The sequence below is a fragment of the Callionymus lyra genome, unplaced genomic scaffold (genome assembly GCF_982586985.1).
Source record: "Callionymus lyra unplaced genomic scaffold, fCalLyr1.hap1.1 HAP1_SCAFFOLD_72, whole genome shotgun sequence".
NCBI classification, from domain to species: Eukaryota; Metazoa; Chordata; class Actinopteri; order Syngnathiformes; family Callionymidae; genus Callionymus; species Callionymus lyra.
The window spans coordinates 190,001-200,000 of record NW_028258576.1 but is presented as its reverse complement, the minus strand read 5'-3'; the positions used below and the strand labels follow the sequence as shown (position 1 = coordinate 200,000).

The 10,000-nt window shown below is 59.4% G+C and overlaps 1 non-coding gene across 1 annotated transcript; it reads left to right on the top strand.

Moving 5' to 3' along the window:
* The first annotated feature begins 2,454 nt into the window (after nt 1–2,454).
* Nucleotides 2,455–2,573, top strand: LOC148058581 (5S ribosomal RNA). The gene has a single exon (XR_015709712.1). It is a non-coding gene; the product is annotated as a 5S ribosomal RNA (ribosomal RNA).
* The last annotated feature ends 7,427 nt before the right edge of the window (nt 2,574–10,000 follow it).

The following is a 10,000-nucleotide window of genomic DNA, read 5'->3' as shown; positions in this document are numbered from 1 at the left end:
ATGGAGAACCAGGGGCCTGGGTGACATCCTCATGCGGGGATGGGGTACCAGGAGGCCGGGGAACATTATTCAACACTTTGGGGCATTTTTAAACACTTTGCTCTTTTTCCCCCTCTCCCAACCAGGGGGCCTGGGGAGCCTCCTCCTGCGGGGATGGGGAACCAGGGGCCTGGGGAACATTTTCAACACTTTGGGGCATTTTTAAACACTTTGCTCTTTTTCCCCCTCTCCCAACCAGGGGGCCTTGGGAGCCTCCTCCTGCGGGGATGGGGAACCAGGGGCCTGGGGAACATTTTCAACACTTTGGGGCATTTTTAAACACTTTGCTCTTTTTCCCCCTCTCCCAACCAGGGGGCCTGGGGAGCCTCCTCCTGCGGGGATGGGGAACCAGGGGCCTGGGGAACATTTTCAACACTTTGGGGCATTTTTAAACACTTTGCTCTTTTTCCCCCTCTCCCAACCAGGGGGCCTTGGGAGCCTCCTCCTGCGGGGATGGGGAACCAGGGGCCTGGGGAACATTTTCAACACTTTGGGGCATTTTTAAACACTTTGCTCTTTTTCCCCCTCTCCCAACCAGGGGGCCTGGGGAGCCTCCTCCTGCGGGGATGGGGAACCAGGGGCCTGGGGAACATTTTCAACACTTTGGGGCATTTTTAAACACTTTGCTCTTTTTCCCCCTCTCCCAACCAGGGGGCCTTGGGAGCCTCCTCCTGCGGGGATGGGGAACCAGGGGCCTGGGGAACATTTTCAACACTTTGGGGCATTTTTAAACACTTTGCTCTTTTTCCCCCTCTCCCAACCAGGGGGCCTGGGGAGCCTCCTCCTGCGGGGATGGGGAACCAGGGGCCTGGGGAACATTTTCAACACTTTGGGGCATTTTTAAACACTTTGGTCTTTTTCCCCCTCTCCCAACCAGGGGGCCTGGGGAGCCTCCTCCTGCGGGGATGGGGAACCAGGGGCCTGGGGAACATTTTCAACACTTTGGGGCATTTTTAAACACTTTGCTCTTTTTCCCCCTCTCCCAACCAGGGGCCTGGGGAGCCTCCTCCTGCGGGCATGGAGAACCAGGGGGCCTGGGGAGCCTCCTCCTGCGGGGATGGGGAACCAGGGGCCTGGGGGGCCTCCTCCTGCGGGGATGGAGAACCAGGGGGCCTGGGGAGCCTCCTCCTGCGGGGATGGGGAACCAGGGGGCCTGGGGAGCCTCCTCCTGCGGGGATGGGGAACCAGGGGGCCTGGGGAGCCTCCTCCTGCGGGGATGGAGAACCAGGGGGCCTGGGGAGCCTCCTCCTGCGGGCATGGAGAACCAGGGGGCCTGGGGAGCCTCCTCCTGCGGGGATGGGGAACCAGGGGGCCTGGGGAGCCTCCTCCTGCGGGGATGGAGAACCAGGGGGCCTGGGGAGCCTCCTCCTGCGGGCATGGAGAACCAGGGGGCCTGGGGAGCCTCCTCCTGCGGGGATGGAGAACCAGGGCGCCTGGGGAGCCTCCTCCTGCGGGGATGGAGAACCAGGGGCCTGGGGAGCCTCCTCCTGCGGGGATGGAGAACCAAGGGGCCTGGGGAGCCTCCTCCTGCGGGCATGGAGAACATGGGGGCCTGGGGAGCCTCCTCCTGCGGGGATGGAGAACCAGGGGGCCTGGGGAGCCTCCTCCTGCGGGGATGGGGAACCAGGGGGCCTGGGGAGCCTCCTCCTGCGGTGATGGGGAACCATGGGGCCTGGGGAGCCTCCTCCTGCGGGGATGGAGAACCAGGGGGCCTGGGGAGCCTCCTCCTGCGGGGATGGAGAACCAGGGCGCCTGGGGAGCCTACTCCTGCGGGGATGGAGAACCAAGGGGCCTGGGGAGCCTCCTCCTGCGGGCATGGAGAACATGGGGGCCTGGGGAGCCTCCTCCTGCGGGGATGGAGAACCAGGGGGCCTGGGGAGCCTCCTCCTGCGGGGATGGAGAACCAGGGGGCCTGGGGAGCCTCCTCCTGCGGGCATGGAGAACCAGGGGGCCTGGGGAGCCTCCTCCTGCGGGGATGGGGAACCAGGGGCCTGGGGAGCCTCCTCCTGCGGGCATGGAGAACCAGGGGGCCTGGGGAGCCTCCTCCTGCGGGGATGGGGAACCAGGGGGCCTGGGGAGCCTCCTCCTGCACCAGGGGGCCTGGGGAGCCTCCTCCTGCGGGGATGGGGAACCAGGGGGCCTGGGGAGCCTCCTCCTGCGGTGATGGGGAACCATGGGGCCTGGGGAGCCTCCTCCTGCGGGGATGGGGAACCAGGGGGCCTGGGGAGCCTCCTCCTGCGGGGATGGGGAACCAGGGGCCTGGGGAGCCTCCTCCTGCACCAGGGGGCCTGGGGAGCCTCCTCCTGCGGGGATGGGGAACCAGGGGGCCTGGGGAGCCTCCTCCTGCGGGGATGGGGAACCAGGGGCCTGGGGAACATTTTCAACACTTTGGGGCATTTCACAAGCGCTTCCCTCGCTTACGGCCACACCACCCTGAATGAGCCCGATCTCGTCTGATCTCGGAAGCCAAGCAGGGTCGGGCCCAGTTAGTACTTGGATGGGAGACCGCCTGGGAATACTGGGTGCTGTAAGCATTTTTTTTTGCCATTATTTGTGGGTCAGAAAGTGAGAAAAGTGACCTAAAATAGAACCGGGACTAGGCGGCAGTTCCCCCCACCAGGCGGCGGCATTTGGGGCATTATTTGTGGGTCAGAAAGTGAGAAAAGTGACCTAAAATAGAACCGGGACTAGGCGGCAGTTCCCCCCACCAGGCGGCGGCATTTGGGGCATTATTTGTGGGTCAGAAAGTGAGAAAAGTGACCTAAAATAGAACCGGGACTAGGCGGCAGTTCCCCCCACCAGGCGGCGGCATTTGGGGCATTATTTGTGGGTCAGAAAGTGAGAAAAGTGACCTAAAATAGAACCGGGACTAGGCGGCAGTTCCCCCCACCAGGCGGCGGCATTTGGGGCATTATTTGTGGGTCAGAAAGTGAGAAAAGTGACCTAAAATAGAACCGGGACTAGGCGGCAGTTCCCCCCACCAGGCGGCGGCATTTGGGGCATTATTTGTGGGTCAGAAAGTGAGAAAAGTGACCTAAAATAGAACCGGGACTAGGCGGCAGTTCCCCCCACCAGGCGGCGGCATTTGGGGCATTATTTGTGGGTCAGAAAGTGAGAAAAGTGACCTAAAATAGAACCGGGACTAGGCGGCAGTTCCCCCCACCAGGCGGCGGCATTTGGGGCATTATTTGTGGGTCAGAAAGTGAGAAAAGTGACCTAAAATAGAACCGGGACTAGGCGGCAGTTCCCCCCACCAGGCGGCGGCATTTGGGGCATTATTTGTGGGTCAGAAAGTGAGAAAAGTGACCTAAAATAGAACCGGGACTAGGCGGCAGTTCCCCCCACCAGGCGGCGGCATTTGGGGCATTATTTGTGGGTCAGAAAGTGAGAAAAGTGACCTAAAATAGAACCGGGACTAGGCGGCAGTTCCCCCCACCAGGCGGCGGCATTTGGGGCATTATTTGTGGGTCAGAAAGTGAGAAAAGTGACCTAAAATAGAACCGGGACTAGGCGGCAGTTCCCCCCACCAGGCGGCGGCATTTGGGGCATTATTTGTGGGTCAGAAAGTGAGAAAAGTGACCTAAAATAGAACCGGGACTAGGCGGCAGTTCCCCCACCAGGTGGCGGCATTTGGGGACCCGTAGTGTGGGCAGAAAACTCACCAAAGTGACTTAAAATAGAACCGGTGCAGGCGGCATGTTCCCCCACCAGATGGCGGCATTTGGGGACCCGTAGTGTGGGCAGAAAACTCACCAAAGTGACTTAAAATAGAACCGGTGCAGGCGGCATGTTCCCCCACCAGATGGCGGCATTTGGGGACCCGTAGTGTGGGTAGAAAACTCACCAAAGTGACTTAAAATAGAACCGGTGCAGGCGGCATGTTCCCCCACCAGATGGCGGCATTTGGGGACCCGTAGTGTGGGTAGAAAACTCACCAAAGTGACTTAAAATAGAACCGGTGCAGGCGGCATGTTCCCCCACCAGATGGCGGCATTTGGGGACCCGTAGTGTGGGCAGAAAACTCACCAAAGTGACTTAAAATAGAACCGGTGCAGGCGGCATGTTCCCCCACCAGATGGCGGCATTTGGGGAGCCGTAGTGTGGGCAGAAAACTCACCAAAGTGACTTAAAATAGAACCGGTGCAGGCGGCATGTTCCCCCACCAGATGGCGGCATTTGGGGACCCGTAGTGTGGGCAGAAAACTCACCAAAGTGACTTAAAATAGAACCGGTGCAGGCGGCATGTTCCCCCACCAGATGGCGGCATTTGGGGAGCCGTAGTGTGGGCAGAAAACTCACCAAAGTGACTTAAAATAGAACCGGTGCAGGCGGCATGTTCCCCCACCAGATGGCGGCATTTGGGGACCCGTAGTGTGGGCAGAAAACTCACCAAAGTGACTTAAAATAGAACCGGTGCAGGCGGCATGTTCCCCCACCAGATGGCGGCATTTGGGGACCTGCAGTGTGGGTAGAAAACTCACCAAAGTGTCCTAAAATAGAACCGGGACCAGGGGGCCTCTTCCCCCACCAGGTGGCGGGCTTGGGGGGCTTGGTTTCCGGGTAGAAAACTCACCAAAGTGTCCTAAAATAGAACCGGGACCAGTGGGCATGCTCCCCCACCAGGCGGCGGGCTTGGGGGGCTTGGTTTGCGGGTAGAAAACTCACCAAAGTGTCCTAAAATAGAACCAGGACCAGGGGGCATGTTCCCCCACCAGGCGGCGGGCTTGGGGGGCTTGGTTTGCGGGTAGAAAACTCACCAAAGTGTCCTAAAATAGAACCGGGACCAGGGGGCCTCTTCCCCCACCAGGCGGCGGGCTTGGGGGGCTTGGTTTGCGGGTAGAAAACTCACCAAAGTGACCTAAAATAGAACCGGGCTAGGCGGCATGTTCCCCCACCAGGCGGCGGGCTTGGGGGGCTTGGTTTGCGGGTAGAAAACTCACCAAAGTGTCCTAAAATAGAACCGGGACCAGGGGGCATGTTCCCCCACCAGGCGGCGGGCTTGGGGGGCTTGGTTTGCGGGTAGAAAACTCACCAAAGTGTCCTAAAATAGAACCGGGACCAGGGGGCATCTTCCCCCACCAGGCGGCGGGCTTGGGGGGCTTGGTTTGCGGGTAGAAAACTCACCAAAGTGTCCTAAAATAGAACCGGGACCAGGGGGCCTCTTCCCCCACCAGGCGGCGGGCTTGGGGGGCTTGGTTTGCGGGTAGAAAACTCACCAAAGTGACCTAAAATAGAACCGGGCCAGGCGGCATGCTCCCCCACCAGGCGGCGGGCTTGGGGGGCTTGGTTTGCGGGTAGAAAACTCACCAAAGTATCGGCAAAATAGAACCAGGGAAGGGGGGGATGTCGGTCACAAGGTGCCCGAGTCAGAGAACCAGGAAAACGGACATAAATCCAGAAAACCTCGGTGTCTGACTGCTCCTCAAAAAGTGGTCTTTTTGATGTCACGAGCGCAACCACCTAGAGGTTAATGGGGAGGGATGGTGTGAGCGCAAACGGATTTTTCCTAAGTGTGACTGCTCCTCAAAAAGTGGTCTTTTTGATGTCACGAGCGCAACCACCTAGAGGTTAATGGGGAGGGATGGTGTGAGCGCAAACGGATTTTTCCTAAGTGTGACTGCTCCTCAAAAAGTGGTCTTTTTGATGTCACGAGCGCAACCACCTAGAGGTTAATAGGGAGCGAGTACAACAGGGGAGGGAGTGAATGGGCTCGGACTGTGGCCGAGCCTGGTGCCTCAAAATCGGACAAGGTTGGACTGGAAGCCCGCTGAGAACTCTGGTTCTTTTGCCAGACGAAACGAATTTTTTCCGAGTGTGACTGCTCTGCAAAAAGTGGTCTTTTTGATGTCACGAGCGCAACCACCTAGAGGTTAATGGGGAGGGAGTGGAAAAAACGACAAAGTGTTGAGCTCCGGACCGGGATGGCGGGCGACTCGAGCGGTCATGCCCGACTTTGAGACACTTTGTCGCGGTCATGCGAGCGACCTCCACTGCTCCCCGGAGGTGCCCCGGACCGGGTTGGCGGGTGACTCGAGCGGTCCTGCCCGACTTTGAGACACTTTGTCGCGGTCATGCGGGCGTCCTCCGCCGGTCCCCGGAGGTGCCCCGGACCGGGTTGGCGGGTGACTCGAGCGGTCATGCCCGACTTTGAGACACTTTGTCGCGGTCATGCGGGCGACCTCCGCCGGTCCCTGGAGGTGCCCCGGACCGGGTTGGCGGGTGACTCGAGCGGTCGTGCCCGACTTTGAGACACTTTGTCGCGGTCATGCGGGCGTCCTCCGCCGGTCCCTGGAGGTGCCCCGGACCGGGTTGGCGGGTGACTCGAGCGGTCGTGCCCGACTTTGAGACACTTTGTCGCGGTCATGCGGGCGTCCTCCGCCGGTCCCTGGAGGTGCCCCGGACCGGGTTGGCGGGTGACTCGAGCGGTCATGCCCGACTTTGAGACACTTTGTCGCGGTCATGCGGGCGTCCTCCGCCGGTCCCTGGAGGTGCCCCGGACCGGGTTGGCGGGTGACTCGAGCGGTCATGCCCGACTTTGAGACACTTTGTCGCGGTCATGCGGGCGTCCTCCGCCGGTCCCTGGAGGTGCCCCGGACCGGGTTGGCGGGTGACTCGAGCGGTCGTGCCCGACTTTGAGACACTTTGTCGCGGTCATGCGGGCGTCCTCCGCCGGTCCCTGGAGGTGCCCCGGACCGGGTTGGCGGGTGACTCGAGCGGTTGTGCCCGACTTTGAGACACTTTGTCGCGGTCATGCGGGCCTCCTCCGCCGGTCCCTGGAGGTGCCCCGGACCGGGTTGGCGGGTGACTCGAACGGTCATGACCGACTTTGAGACACTTTGTCGCGGTCATGCGGGCGTCCTCCGCCGGTCCCTGGAGGTGCCCCGGACCGGGTTGGCGGGTGACTCGAGCGGTCGTGCCCGACTTTGAGACACTTTGTCGCGGTCATGCGGGCGTCCTCCGCCGGTCCCTGGAGGTGCCCCGGACCGGGTTGGCGGGTGACTCGAGCGGTCCTGCCCGACTTTGAGACACTTTGTCGCGGTCATGCGGGCGTCCTCCGCCGGTCCCTGGAGGTGCCCCGGACCGGGTTGGCGGGTGACTCGAGCGGTCGTGCCCGACTTTGAGACACTTTGTCGCGGTCATGCGGGCGTCCTCCGCCGGTCCCTGGAGGTGCCCCGGACCGGGTTGGCGGGTGACTCGAGCGGTCGTGCCCGACTTTGAGACACTTTGTCGCGGTCATGCGGGCGTCCTCCGCCGGTCCCTGGAGGTGCCCCGGACCGGGTTGGCGGGTGACTCGAGCGGTCGTGCCCGACTTTGAGACACTTTGTCGCGGTCATGCGGGCGTCCTCCGCCGGTCCCTGGAGGTGCCCCGGACCGGGTTGGCGGGTGACTCGAGCGGTCGTGCCCGACTTTGAGACACTTTGTCGCGGTCATGCGGGCGTCCTCCGCCGGTCCCTGGAGGTGCCCCGGACCGGGTTGGCGGGTGACTCGAGCGGTCATGCCCGACTTTGAGACACTTTGCCGCGGTCATGCGGGCGACCTCCGCCGGTCCCTGGAGGTGCCCCGGACCGGGTTGGCGGGTGACTCGAGCGGTCGTGCCCGACTTTGAGACACTTTGCCGCGGTCATGCGGGCGACCTCCGCCGGTCCCTGGATGGCGGGCTCCAGTGAGGTCGGCGGGGGAAGGCTCGGGCTGAGGCCGACTTCGGTGCCTCAAAGTCGGACAAGGTTGGATTGGAAGTCCGCTGTGTTGAGGACCAGTGGCATTCGGCGGTGGAACGCTCAGAACTTGGCCGACATCGGTGCCTCAACGTCGGACAAGGTTGGAGTGGATGACCGCTGATAACTCTGGTTCTTTTGCCAGACGAAAGAAATTTTTCCCGAGTGTGACTGCTCTGAAAAAAGTGGTCTTTTTGATGTCACGAGCGCAACCACCTAGAGGTTAATAGGGAGGCACCATAACAGGAGAGGGAGTGAAAAGGCTCGGACGGTGGCCGAGCCTGGTGCCTCAAAATCGGACAAGGTTGGAGTGGATGACCGCTGAAAACTCTGGTTCTTTTGCCAGACGAAAGAAATTTTTCCCGAGTGTGACTGCTCTGCAAAAAGTGGTCTTTTTGATGTCACGAGCGCAACCACCTAGAGGTTAATAGGGAGGCACCATAACAGGAGAGGGAGTGAAAAGGCTCGGAGGGTGGCCGAGCCTGGTGCCTCAAAATCGGACAAGGTTGGAGTGGATGACCGCTGAAAACTCTGGTTCTTTTGCCAGACGAAAGAAATTTTTTCCGAGTGTGACTGCTCTGCAAAAAGTGGTCTTTTTGATGTCACGAGCGCAACCACCTAGAGGTTAATAGGGAGGCACCATAACAGGAGAGGGAGTGAAAAGGCTCGGACGGTGGCCGAGCCTGGTGCCTCAAAATCGGACAAGGTTGGAGTGGATGACCGCTGAAAACTCTGGTTCTTTTGCCAGACGAAAGAAATTTTTCCCGAGTGTGACTGCTCTGCAAAAAGTGGTCTTTTTGATGTCACGAGCGCAACCACCTAGAGGTTAATAGGGAGGCACCATAACAGGAGAGGGAGTGAAAAGGCTCGGAGGGTGGCCGAGCCTGGTGCCTCAAAATCGGACAAGGTTGGAGTGGATGACCGCTGAAAACTCTGGTTCTTTTGCCAGACGAAAGAAATTTTTTCCGAGTGTGACTGCTCTGCAAAAAGTGGTCTTTTTGATGTCACGAGCGCAACCACCTAGAGGTTAATAGGGAGGCACCATAACAGGAGAGGGAGTGAAAAGGCTCGGAGGGTGGCCGAGCCTGGTGCCTCAAAATCGGACAAGGTTGGAGTGGATGGCCGCGGAGAACTCTGGTTCTTTTGCCAGACGAAAGAAATTTTTTCCGAGTGTGACTGCTCCTCAAAAAGTGGTCTTTTTGATGTCACGAGCGCAACCACCTAGAGGTTAATAGGGAGGCACCATAACAGGAGAGGGAAGGAAAGGGCTCGGAGGGTGGCCGAGCCTGGTGCCTCAAAATCGGACAAGGTTGGAGTGGATGGCCGCGGAGAACTCTGGTTCTTTTGCCTGACGAAAGAAATTTTTTCCGAGTGTGACTGCTCTGCAAAAAGTGGTCTTTTTGATGTCACGAGCGCAACCACCTAGAGGTTAATAGGGAGGCACCATAACAGGAGAGGGAAGGAAAGTGCTCGGAGGGTGGCCGAGCCTGGTGCCTCAAAGTCGGACAAGGTTGGAGTGGATGGCCGCGGAGAACTCTGGTTCTTTTGCCTGACGAAAGAAATTTTTTCCGAGTGTGACTGCTCCTCAAAAAGTGGTCTTTTTGATGTCACGAGCGCAACCACCTAGAGGTTAATAGGGAGGCACCATAACAGGAGAGGGAAGGAAAGTGCTCGGAGGGTGGCCGAGCCTGGTGCCTCAAAGTCGGACAAGGTTGGAGTGGATGGCCGCGGAGAACTCTGGTTCTTTTGCCTGACAAAAGAAATTTTTTCCGAGTGTGACTGCTCTGCAAAAAGTGGTCTTTTTGATGTCACGAGCGCAACCACCTAGAGGTTAATAGGGAGGCACCATAACAGGAGAGGGAAGGAAAAGGCTCGGAGGGTGGCCGAGCCTGGTGCCTCAAAGTCGGACAAGGTTGGAGTGGATGGCCGCGGAGAACTCTGGTTCTTTTGCCTGACGAAAGAAATTTTTTCCGAGTGTGACTGCTCTGCAAAAAGTGGTCTTTTTGATGTCACGAGCGCAACCACCTAGAGGTTAATAGGGAGGCACCATAACAGGAGAGGGAAGGAAAAGGCTCGGAGGGTGGCCGAGCCTGGTGCCTCAAAGTCGGACAAGGTTGGAGTGGATGGCCGCGGAGAACTCTGGTTCTTTTGCCTGACGAAAGAAATTTTTTCCGAGTGTGACTGCTCCTCAAAAAGTGGTCTTTTTGATGTCACGAGCGCAACCACCTAGAGGTTAATAGGGAGGC